The sequence below is a fragment of the Natrix helvetica genome (genome assembly GCF_964273705.1).
Source record: "Natrix helvetica genome assembly, chromosome: 2".
Lineage (NCBI taxonomy): Eukaryota > Metazoa > Chordata > Lepidosauria > Squamata > Natricidae > Natrix > Natrix helvetica.
In genome coordinates this window covers 26972885-26986451 of record NC_138552.1, presented here as the reverse complement: position 1 = coordinate 26986451, position 13567 = coordinate 26972885, and the positions used below count along the sequence as shown (strand labels likewise).

The following is a 13567-nucleotide window of genomic DNA, read 5'->3' as shown; positions in this document are numbered from 1 at the left end:
TGCCTTAAATACTAGACCAAGCTGCCGCAAGAGTTGGATAACGTTGAATGTAAATGCCCCTAGCAAGATAACCAGCCTTATCTCTCCAAAAACAGGCTGCCCAGCCTTTCGTTCTCCAACTCAAGTTTGCAAGTTCCCTGTTTCTCAGGCCAGTTGACAGGGGTTAAGTATGCAATGACACAGAAAAAATAAGTTATCTTATGTCTGTGTCCTATCTCTGCAACAGTGGGAGAAAATGGAATCCATGTTTGGTCTCTCACAGTAGTGGGATTCAAATAATTTAACAACCGGTTCTCTGCCCTAATGACCAACTGGGTAGGCGTGGCTCGGTGGTCATGTGACCATGTGGGTGTGGCCAACATAACGTCACTCAGGTTGATGGGTGCTTTGCCTTAGCTGTGACAATGTAATAAGGGTTAACCGGAGAGGCAGTTTCTGTAAACAGGGCAATAAAGATTAGGCTAGAAACAACACCACAATGTTTCCTTCTTGCCTGTAAAGTGGGAAAAAAACAAAATGGGATTTCTTCCAACAACCGGTTCTGCGAACTGCTTAGAAAGTTAACAACCGGTTTTCCCGAATAGGTGCGAACTGGCTGAATCCCACCACTTGTCTCTCAGTACAGATGGTACTCTACTTACAATGGTAATGGAGCCATTGTAAGATTGTACAACTGTTTTTGTTGTAAAATTAATCCATATATTCCTATGGGTAGAATTATTATTTTGCCATAAACCAGCTCAAAAAGGCCAGAAACAAGCGAAATACATAGTAAACTGTGGTCATGTGACTGCAGAACATTATAACTGGCTATAAAGGTGAGCCAGTTATCAAGTGCCAAAAATGCAATCGTGTGACTGGACGGCTATGTAGCCATTGGAACTGTAGAACCAGGTAAGTAGCATTTGGAGGTCCATTGCAACTTCAAATAGTCACTAACTGACCTAATTGTTAAGTGAGGACTACCTGTATATGCTTGTAGTGAGGACTGAGATGGTGCATATTGTAAAGCTTGTGTGACTTATCTCTTAAAACAAATTCTGAGATTATTTCACAAGATGAAGAGAGATTCAGCTACTGAAGATAATTGACTTATTACAGAATCCAGCAAAATCAGCAACCAAGTAAGAATAATGGTTGTGCCGAAACATCATTTTAGGCTTAAAGTTATGATTGGCAATAGTTAGTTCAATCTATCTAATTCCAAAAGACTCCAAAACTCAAAATCTTAAAAAGCAATAAATATAATGTAGCACTAAAACATAAAAGTATGATGATTAATGATTTGTTGTCTTGAAAATGCAAGGAAGAAGGGCACTGCATATATCCCTGGAGAAAGAATATATTGTGGGCTTGGATCAGACGGGGGTTCCTACCGATTCGGCCAAGTAGGTACTAACTCGGCCGGCCACACCCCCGAACCACTTCTATCGGCGGTGGTGTAGGCGCCACCATCTTGTTTTTTGCTTCCGCACATGCACAGAAGCAATTTTTACTATTGCACATGCGGGTGTAGCGCGCATCAAGTGCATGCACGCCCGAATCATGTCCCTGAGCGAACCTCAGAACCCACCCCTGGCTTGGATCTTGCAAGTAGGATGACTCAGAAAGCCCTCTGTAGATGACTAGATTAGGGGAAGAGCAGAATCTATTCTGGCAGGACATTGCTTGATGTAATCCATTATTGCATTGTATAAGCGTCAAGCATAGTAAGCATAATTTGGATTGGCTTGGGAAGCCTCCCGGTAATCAATGCCATCAATTTTAAAAAGCTGTTATTCTAGACTGGTGCAGTGTTCATAACCTTGCTGCTCCATTTTTTAAAGTCTCTTTTGAAGTATTTTATTATGGGTTTGCAAAGCCAGGTGAAGCACACATGAACATGTTCAGCGACATTCCACAGGCAAGACAGCGATACAAGAAAATAGGGTGTATTTATAGGCAAGCAATGAGAAGCTACAGGGCTATGTAATTTTATTAAACATTGCAATTAAAAAGAAAAACTAATACAAGCTAAAAAAATTAAAAGAAAAAATAAAAAGTGGATAAAAAAATAGACAAGAAAAAAATAAGAACGTAGTAAACAAAAAGAAAACAAAATCCAGTATATAAAGTAATGACTTTGTTCTTTAAATGTTTATTGGTTTTTTAAAAAATTTACAAAGGAAAAAGGGTAAATGGTTATGGAACATTTTGACAGCTACATCGTGCGGGGGGGGGGGGGGGGAAGAAGCCCCTCCGGGTCTCGCAACTTTTACAAAAAGGAAAAATAGAAAACTATAAACATTTACATAGATATTAGCCGTTTTAAGTTTAACACCAAATCATCAGTATGTTTCAATCATTTTACTTTTGTCACTTCCTTAAAAATACATTGTAACAACATTTGGAATAGTGTTTCAATTCACTTTTGTGATCTGAGTTTTCTCATTGTCTCCTCTTCCACCCCCGTCCACTGGCAGAGCCTCAGCCCCTCCCTGCTTTGTATCTTGTGTAGGATCCCCCACATCACCTAATAGAGCAGTATGTTTTTTCATGAAAGCCTCTGCTTCCGCAACTGTATTAATTCTAATTCTACTGCCCTCCCAAAAAATCAACATGCCTTCTGGTAACAGCCACCTGAACCAGATCCCGTTATTATATAAGTTTTTTGCTAAGAAGTTATATTTCCTTCTCTTATCTCTTACTTTCTTTGGGATCTGCTTAAGAATGGCTATTTCTTTATCCTTATATTTTAATGGTCCTCCCCTTTGAGCTCCTAGAACCTCATCTCTTGTGGTTTTTCTAAGAAATTTAACATGAACTTCCCTTGGAACATTATGTGTTCTTGCATAGGCTGAATTAATCCTATAGATCAGGTCAATATCCCACCCAAGCTGTTCTTTATCTCTGTTAATATATTCTGCTAACATTGTGGTCATAATCTCTTTAAGATCTTCATTTTCAACTTCTGGTAAATTTTGAAACCTAAGAAAAAAAGACATCCTTTCAAATTCCGTTTTTATCATATGATTCTCCAATTCTATATTCCCCCTTTGGATTGCCTCCAGGCCACTCCTCATCCCAACCGCCCCCCCTCCAGTACACCTATCCACTGTTCGTTCTGTGTAGTTTTTTGTTGTGTCTCTCTGAGCTGATCATTTAAGTCCTTCAACTGTTTTTTCATTTCATCCTGTCCCTTTAAGAGAGCCTGAAACATCTCCTGAGTAGAGAAATCCTTTGAACTCTCTTCAGGGGCTTTAGGTTGTAGAAAAGACCCCAACTGTGACTGGTGGGCAATGGGGCTGGACGTAGAAGATGTTGGGGCCGATGAAGCCTTTCCAGGTGGTAGTTTTTTTGGACCCATCATGAAGCTCGGAGATAGTTATTGTTCTGTATAGGGAATAGTGTCTGTAGGAAAGCACAGCCGGTAGAGGCTACCAAACAGGCAAGTCCAAAGGAGAATAAGTTGTTTAATTCAAGACCAAAGCAGATGGATGGATCAAAACATTCCAAATCCAGGGAAAAAAGTTTATTTGAAGAGGCTCCTGGAGATCTCTGGGGTGGAAATTAGATCAAGGCAAACAAGGTCTCATGCTCACAGACAAAGAAGAAAGAGGAAGTGAGCCATCTTGACTCAGCCAGCACCAGTGGTTAGGAAACAGCAAAATCATAATTCCCATAGATAGCTTAGAGAAGAATCAGCTCATCATCCTTTCTCTCACAGTTGTAATCAAAAGAGAAAAAAAGGGGGTTTTCTTTTCCTTTCCCCCCCCATCAATCAAGGGAAGTGAAAGTATTTTAAACTTTTTTGAACTTTCTCTCTCTCCCTCGCAAGGGAGAGATTTTCCAAGTGCCGCTTTTCCGAGGGGGGTGGAAATTCCCTCCCCCCTCCACTTTTAACTCTTTCACTAGTTGAAACAAAGTCCAGGAAAAAAACTGCAAAACAGTCAATAAGGTTTTTAAACTGTATAAGACCTGGGAAAGCCCCCACCTCACCGCGCTTCAGCTGCTGCATTCAAATTAGTCATTTCTGTCCTGGCTGCGTTTGGCAAAGCGCACGTTGGAATTCCGCGTGCTCCCTGCGCTCCACGGCTCCTGGGGCAAAGCTGGAGACCCCCCTGCGGCCGCTGCTGTTCCAGGGGGTCCCAGCAAGCCGCCCCTACGGCAGGGCGCCACTCCAAGGAACCCTGTGCTCCCCTAGGATCCAGGGGAGCCCACCGAGGCAGCAAGAAGGCAGACGCACGCGTTAGTGAATAAATAATTGTAGTAACTAACCACCTTCTTTTAAATTATGACAAATGATCTGTTCTTATGTCCCATTTCTTATCTACACAAAATTTCTTAACCCCTCATTGTTCAGTCTTGATCAGCAAAATATCTATTTTAATCAAATAAACCCACTTTTATTCCTTCCTTTTACTTTTAATGATCTTGACCTTTAATCCGTTCAAATCAAGATCACGTGAAGTGTTAATATCACTTTATAATGCCTTGGTAATGCCACACTTGGAATACTGCATTCAGTTTTGGTCACCACGATATAGAAAAGATGTGGAGACTCTAGAAAGAGTGCAGAGAAGAGCAACAAAGATGATTAGAGGACTGGAGACGAAAACATATGAAGAACGGTTGCAGGAACTGGGTATGTCTAGTTTAATAGAAAGAAGGACTAGGAGAGACATGATAGCAGTGTTCCAATATCTCAGGGGTTGCCACAAAGAAGAGGGAGTCAAACTATTTTTCAAGGCACCTGAAGGTAGAACAAGAAGCAATGGGTCAAGGAGAGAAGCAACTTAGAACTGAGGAGAAACTTCCTGACAGTTAGAACAATTAATCAGTGGAACAGCTTGCCTCCAGAAATTGTGAAAGCCTCAGCATTGGAAGTCTTTAAGAAGTTGTTGGATAGCCATTTGTCTGAAACGGTATGGGTTTCCTGCCTAGGCAGGGGGTTGGACTAGAAGACCTCCAAGGTCCCTTCCAACTCTGCTATTGTATTGTATTGTAAATAAGAATCTAGAACTTGATTTCACTGTTTGTTTGTTCCTTCTCACAAAATTCTGCAAAACTTTAACATGTCTCTCTTGTAAATCCAATACAATTATCAAGATCCCCTTTGTTGTTTTATTATTAATATACTATTCATTATAAGGTATTAAGACATCAGCCAATTTCATTTGTGCAACCAGTATAACATCTTTTCCCATGTCATTCTTGTATTTTTAAATTAATTTTCATATCAGTCTCATATATGGGTGAATTATTTATGAAAGATGGCATTAAACCATATGAAAGTAAAGACAAAATGATAAATCAGAATGAGATTCAGAGCATCTTAGAAATGCTAAATTATGTCTCAGAATTCATTCCCAGCTTTGCTGTCTGAACTACAACTCTGAAGAAATTTCTGGACTATAGCATATGACAAGGACCTAAATTACATAAATACTACTCTAAACATAGCATATGTTTTTTAGTTTGAAAATCTTAAAAGAAACAGTTTCTACAAATACTACTGTGCAAATTACATGGAACAGTTGTGTAATCAAGAAGTGGAACAGAACATTCAACACTGTTAGGTATTATATAATTACATTAGTTTATTTAAAAACTAAAATGCAAGCAAATTGATACTGACTCTACCCATGTTATGGAAGTAATGGTAGGTTCCTTATAATATGTTAACCTCCTTTCAGTTCCAGGTCAGAGATTAATGTACGGTGACCTAATGAACTGAGTTCACCCATTGTGTTGTTGCATCCTTTTAAATGAACAGCATAAAAACAAAGTTAAATTATGTAAGATCCTTTGGACTTAGTTTTTGCTTAGTTGATTGAAAGATGTCACTTAAACAGAAGATAGAAAACGAAACTATTGTGCTGTTATTACAGTTTTCAGCTGTGAATTTCTTGGAGTAATTTAAGAAAGTCTGAAATAAATCTTTCTTGAGCCCTTCAGCAATCTGGATTAACCTGTCCTTTTGACCTAAAAAGTCATTTGCTTGTAAAATGGATGGCTGTATAAATATGATTTATAAACAAAATAAACAACCTTCACTGGATTACAAGAATAAAATGGAATTGTATATGCATATGTGAAGAAAACAATACATGTCCTTTTAAAACAAGGAAAGAAGGAAAAATAGAAATGTACAAAATATGTTACTAAATATATTCAAAAAGTGTTTGTAAATCCCTGAAAACAGAAATGTAAACAGACATGTTAAACATTAATACATAGCTTTCTATTATGAACTGTGAACAAACCTTTTGAAATGGACATATATGTGTCTCAAGTCAGGCGTACTAAATTCAGAACAGCGTATGGATTCCACTATAACTCATGCAACATTAGAAATAAGTATTGAAAGTGCACATGACTGTTGGTATGATGAACATGTTATAATTCAGTAATGCTTTAGAGTGAACTTCACATTGTTCTTGAAATTTTTTTGGGAAAATGCTACTACTATATGTAGTTCAAGTTATATTCTAAGCAAGGGAACAAATACTCTCAGTATCCAATTTAAGATACAAAAAAAGTGAACAGTTATTTCTTTGAAAAGTTAAAATCAAAGGTAAGATCATGTGAAATATTATTTTTAAAAGTAAGGCATTAAGGAATAACTGCTGATGATCTTGCAGTACTTCTGTAGTATGCACTATGCATTCTAAATTAAAGCACTATTTCTTGGTGCATTTTTTAAAAAAAAGATTACTAATGCACAAACTAAAATGCAAAGTTGAACAACCTGACTGACAACATTCTTTTCCTCAGATGATTATTTTTATTTTGTACAAGGCTTAACATGTACACAGTATATACTGTTGATATAGAAACACTTCCCAATACTATCTAATTAAGTAATTTGATTTTCAGGTAAATAGAACTCGATTATGAAACTTGCAAATTTTACTTCCTGTCTCATGATGTTACTGCTTCCAGAAAAATCTAACTTTCTATTTTAATCCAGAAGTATTAACTTCTCTTCCTGAATCTTTATTTGACTTTTTTCTTCCTCACTAAAAATATTTTGAAATAGATTTTTTTCTGAAATGATCCGTATAGTTGTTTTGTAATTTGTAAAATGGGAATCCTGATAGACCACTTGGCGTCATGGATATGTTAGTGAATATATGTAAAAACATTAGCTGTGATTATAAATTGTGTTAGGCACATTATGTTTGGTTTTGGTTTCTGGCACCTGCTAATCTTGTCTCAGCTCCAAGAAAAATGATGTTCAGAATGCTTCAAACTTGGATGGAAGTCTACAAGGAAACATCAGGATTATAGGCTATTTTGAAAAACTGAAAAAGCATCTTCAGTATGTGGCTATATCCATGAAATCACCAAGAGTGGCGCTTACGTTGAAGACAAACCACTAGAATATAAAATAGGAGCAAACCCCACTCCTTACTAGTAATGATGATGTTACCTAGTTTGGGTAGTAAAATGTCTGCAAGAAAATAACCAAGGTCAGAGAACACCAAGGACTCCAGCCATACCAATGAGATATGGTTGAAAGTTGACCTGTTCTTTTTTTTTTGGAAATTTTTTTTTAATTAGTTTTGCAAAATTTTAAGGAAAAGCGTGATGGGTATGGTTACAAATTTTGACAGCTACATCATGCAGGAAATGGTATTCCCCCCAATTCTCATAACTTTTACATAATGGTAAACAAGATGTTATTGCTTAACTAGATTTTGACAGCTTATTTTTTACATTGTATCTTTCAATAGTTTCAATCATTTATTTTGTATCAAACAAAAAGATTCCTTATATCAGCAATTGCACTATTTTTCTAACTTACTTCTGTGATCTGAGTTTTTCCATTGTTGCCTCCTCCTCCCCGCCTGCCAGCAAAACCTAGATTTGTTTCAGGATGGCTATCTCTCTGTCCTTGTATTTTAACGTTTGCCCCCTTTGTGCCCCCAGAATCTCATCTCTTGTCCCCTTTCTAAGAAATTTAATGTGAACCTCTCTTGGAAAGTTGACCTGTTCAAGGAGCAGGACTGATCTTTCTTAGACTGTTCATGTTGTAAATTTTATTCTGTTTCTAGAGTTCTCTATAGTGCTAAACAAAATTTGATTGTTGACAAAGTCATAGTCGCTGGTTCATACATAATAGTAAGTCATAAACAATGACTTGATACATATTAGATCATGTACTTCTTGGATAGTAAATGAACAATGATAAAATTTCCTGTACCTTATAATTTATTTCATTGTTTTTTTTTAAATAAACCTTTGTTAATGTAAATATTGAAAAAGCCATGTGAAAATTGTGCATTTATTCTCTTGCTGTGATACTCTACTATAAGACAAGCCATATAATATTTATAGCTCTTTATTGTCTTTGCATATTCATGAATTTATTCTTATTTTTTCAACTATTCATGAATTATTTATTTCACATTATAATCACACCTTTGCCTTTGACTAAATGCTGCTTTTCAAGATTAAATTGTGATTGAGTGACAACTTTATTAATAATCTGGATAAGACTGGAAGTTATTAATTTATTTTATTTAAAAGTTATAGTCCTGGTTTATGAACCAAAATGTTCATAAAATGCTCATCCAAATGGACTTGTGTTAAAACAATCCCAAAGTAAGATTTCTAAACTATAATGTAATGTTGAGAGTGCAGAAACTACTTTAAATATCCTTAATTTCATATACGAGAAAAATAATCCTTGGGATTATTCAACTCAAATTAGAGTTTTATGTGATTATGTGAATATCTAATGCCAGATATTCAAGATGACTTTACAAATGGCCAGGGAATTTGAGACATTATTTCTGATAGCCATTGGGTAATTGAAAAAAACTAAGGAATACCCAAAAGAAGTCAATGTGACTTTTCATTGATAGAAAAGACTCTGACTATGTTGATTATGTCAACCTGTGGAAAGTTCTTAGAAAAATGAGATTGCCATTTTTCTCATGGGAACTTATCAGAGGTGGTATTCAGCAGGTTCTGACCAGTTCTGGAGAACCGGTAGCATAAATTTTGAGTAGTTCAGAGAACCGGCAAATACCACTTCTGACTGGTTCTGCCCCCATCTATTCTCTGCCTCTCAAGTCCCAGCTGATTGGGAGGAAATGGGGATTTTGCAGTAACATTCCCCTGGAGTGGGGTGGGAATGGAGATTTTACAGTATCCTTCCCCTACCAGGCCCACCAAGCCATGCCCACAAGCCATGCCATGCCATGCCCACCAAGCCACACCCACAGAACCAGTAGTAAAAAAAACTGAATCCCACCATTGGAATTTATATACAGTGAAGAAGCCACAGTATGAGCAGGATAGAGAGAAATCTGTCAAATTGGCAAGGGAGGATGACAAGGATGTTTATTCTCCCTGTATTTATTCAACCTGTATACCAAATATAAATTAATGGAAGTTGGATTGGAAAAAGATGAGTGTGGTTTTGAAATCAGAGAAAGGAACATCAATAATCTGCACTATCTTTTCATTCTGTGTAAGCAAAAGTTGAAGCAGGAGGACAGGAAGAGTATTGATATTTATAATGTTAGACCATTATAAACCACCCTTTTGTATATTTTAATTATTGGAAAATAATTCCATAGTTATACTGACGAATATAGAGTAAGATGGCATTTTCGTTGGAGCCATATGTTCCTCACCAAGGCTAGTTTAGTCAGCAAGATAATTCACTTTATGTAATATATCATGATTTGTTTCTACATGAGGGAAAAACAGCTAATCTATATTTACTGGAGCATAACATTGAGATGATGATTTATACTACATATTCCATTCTCTAATTTTTATCAAGAAGACCCAATATAAAATAAATGAGGTAAAAAAACTGCACAGCATAAGAAATAATTCTTATTCCAATAAAAAGCTGTGAGGAATTTATTTCTTACACTTAACAAGGATGTGGAAATCAGAGGCAAACCAAATAACCAGCATCTTTGGGAGTCTCCTAACCTTGAATTTGTAATATTTATTCAGAATATTTTAGGAGTGCTTCATCAATTATTGTAGAAACATTCTGCTAAACATTATACTTTTCTCTCACAATATACAACGAAGGAAAAGATATAGGAATCAACCATTTCCTCTAAGCTGTATGTTTTTGTGCTATGCATCCACTTCAAATACTGTGCAAATAAAAACAGAAATTGGCTACCTTTTTAATGTGTGTGCTGCTGCTCCTTCTTTCACATGAACAACAAAGGCAGCATTTTAGCAGTTTTGACATATTGTGCCTCCTGTACGCCAGATTCAAGCTTCATGCTCCAGAAAACAAATCCGTAGTTCAAACTGTACATTTTTTGAATACAATAAGAAGATTAGAAATTATAGGTCTTTATTATGTGCATATCTCCAGATACTCGAGGTATAGTTGATTAATGTAAATATTATATGTAGGATATGATTTCTGGTCATCATCTTCTAAACAATGTTCATGTTTAGAAGAACAAAGCAGGCGATATAAAATTTTGGATGAATTTTGTGCTTATAAAGGGGGCATTTTGTTTCCAGAAGTGCAAAAATGGCAACAATAAAGACTGCAAGCAGCCCATACGCTGTCTTAAAACCAAGGTGAAATTAAGATTCTTTCATGAGATGGTTCTCCCATGGCACAACGGGTTGCATCCGACTTTCTGTTTACTTGAACTGGGCCCTTGTTACATTTTTGCATCTGCTCATTGAACCCTGTTTTGTTTTTATATTTCCTGCTGTTATCCTGTTGGCAAAGGTCAAACAATCACTTCAGGAAATGGGAACAGGGAGGAGAATGGTTGGAAAATAAAATGTTTTCCAGCTTCCCCTTTTCCACTGTTTTCTATACTTCGACACACCCATCCCTCCTTTTCACCAAAGGATGGTGTAGAAACTCAACCAATCTAACTTTTGGAAGCGGGGGGGGGGGACCTTTAAATTGAGGCAGCATCCATGAAGTATATATCCCAGGAATGCTATTCAGTTGTAATGCTCAGTACTTCAAGGACATGCTGCTTTGAATTTATACCCACCATTGAGTCCTGTCTATCTGGGTTAAATATTCCCAAAGCAATTAAAACAATTTCTTTCCAATCATGACACCAAATTTAGAACAAAGAGCTCCTACTGAAGACCAGTGGGAATTGAAATTACTTGTGCTCTGCTCCCAGTATTTTTATATATTAAAAGATCAGTGTTATTTATTTACATGTATTTCTAATAGATTTCAATTCTTTTAAGTAATAGACGTGTTGTGTATCTATCAAGTTGCTTCCATAGCTACATTGAAGATTTAAGTACAATGATATAGTAAGTTTTGTTGATAATGAGACTACTACCATAATATTTGTCTTGTACATGTCTTGGTATATGTCTTTGTTATATGTATGTCTTGTCTATATATTTATTTCATATGTTTTATTGTACGCCACCCCGAGAGGGTGCGGCCAAGAAATAAATATTTATTATTATTATTATTATTTGACTATTTTTACATTTTTCCCTTCAAACTCTGACATATTTTAATTGAATGCAGCACGATATTGCAAATCTAGTAATACCCATATATTACTGGGCCACCCAATTTTTTTCTATTTTTATACTGTCCTTCAATCAAGTTCCCAAGGCTGCTTAAAAAAGCAAAGCATTATTAATGACATTTATGTAACATGCTTGCATATAAGTATAGAAACTCAATGATAACAGATAAAAACCTCAACAAAACATTAAAACATTTAAGCTGCAATTCCATAATTGAATAGGCTAAATCAAAAAGCCAAGAGAAATGTGTATTTATATGGAGAGTATTCTGTAAGATTGGTACAAAAGAAAAATTCTTTCCTGCATGCATGGCAAATGCCCCCTTTGATTAGACAGATCCTGTAAAATCACCCCTTGCAGGTTTTAACAATTGCTCAGATTAATTATTGGTAATCTGCCAGAGGAGGAAGCCTAAGTGAAGAAAACATTTTCATATCTGGGCTGTAGATGGGAATTGCTGCATTGAACTGTGGATATGGATGCCTAAACTGAGCAGGACAGAACTGAAAGGTGGATAGAATTAAATTTTAAAAATGAGTCAAATTCCAACAAGTAAAAATTGAAGAAATAAACAGCTAGAGGGAGTATTTTAGAGAAATGTATGGCAATGATAGTAGTATGCTGATGACTGGAACTAAAATGAATTCTATAAATGTTAATTACACCGCCATCTAGAAGAAAAGATGAAAAAGAAATCATAGAGTGAATGTTGAAAAATTGTAAAGCTACAGATGCAGATGGTAGAAATAAAAAAAATATGAGAACATAGCTGTGATTGCCTACTGAGTCACAATGCAGGAACATTTCTACATTGTATGTGTATCTCTCCTTGAGGGCTGAAATAGTGCTGTTATTATTCCCCTACACCAGTGCTTCTCAATTATTTTCTGTCATGCCCCCCCTAGGAAAAAGAAAACATTTCGCGCCCCCCGCGCAACTGTAAATAGTATCATTTGTCTATAAAATTGTTATAAGTACACCTCTGCATAACACTGTATCCTTATTAACGTATAAGAGAATAAAAAAAGAAAGAAATGTGGATCAATTTACAACAAAGAATAGCTTTATTAACTGTAGCAGAAAAGATTTAAAGGAGCACAGGATTTAAAGGAACACAATATTTAAAAAAACTTTAACCTGCAAAACAAAAATATATAAAATAATTTGAGCTGAGCCCCTCTTTACGGAGCCTCGTGCCCCCCCTGGGGGGCCCGCCTCACTATTTGAGAAGCACTGCCCTACACAAAGGGGAAATTTAACATTGATGAAATACCACACTACAGGGAGATAAATTTGTTAAGTGTATCTGAAAAGGTTTTGCGAACAATTATTATCAAAAGGAGAGAAGAAGTGGGGAAAAATAAAGCATGGGAAGTGTAGTATACCTTTATATGACGCAAAGGGTAGGAACCCCAGATTTCCCATTTCAACAAGTCATGGAGAAATATATGAATATAACAGCTTATTTTATTTATGTCAAATTTTATCCATCTACCTATCTAGCGATCTGTCGTGGGATTCCATACCATTTCTAAGGCATATAGAAAAAGAGGAGAAGGTCAAAGAATATGCCCAGCGGGCGACACCTAGGAGTAGATCCTTCTCTGTGATGGGCCCAACCCTCTGGAATGACCTCCCCCCAGACATTCGAACTACCACCGACCTCCGTTCCTTCCGGCAAAAGTTAAAGACTCACCTATTTCAATCAGCTGGCCTGGCACTCTCTTAGCTTTACCTCCCAGGGATTTATTTTATTTTAGGGTTTGGGGTTTTAATTGTGATGTTTTTAGGTATTTATTTCTTAGTACAGCCTATCTCCCCCTCCAAATGTATTTTAAATGTAGCTTAAATGTATTTAATTATTATGATTGGTTTTATTGTATTGACTGTACACCGCCCCGAGTCCCTTTTTGGGAGAGGGGCGGTCTAAAAATCTAAGAAAATAATAAATAAATAAATAATAAATAAATGAGGTAGACACAGAAGAAGATGGAGAGACAACATCAATGACACAATACAACAAAATCAATACAACAGTGGTTGAGGCCACCAGAAGAGCAAGAGCCAG

At 36.4% G+C, this 13567-nt stretch overlaps 1 long non-coding RNA gene across 2 annotated transcripts in view; it reads left to right on the top strand.

Annotated features, from left to right (window-relative positions):
* LOC309385810 overlaps nucleotides 1-13070 on the top strand; it is a 72283-nt gene extending 59213 nt beyond the window's left edge. For both annotated transcript variants that reach the window (XR_014174290.1, XR_014174291.1), the window contains one exon: nucleotides 13003-13070. This is a non-coding gene — a long non-coding RNA (uncharacterized lncRNA). The remainder of the gene's footprint in view (nucleotides 1-13002) is intronic.
* Nucleotides 13071-13567: the final 497 nt, after the last annotated feature.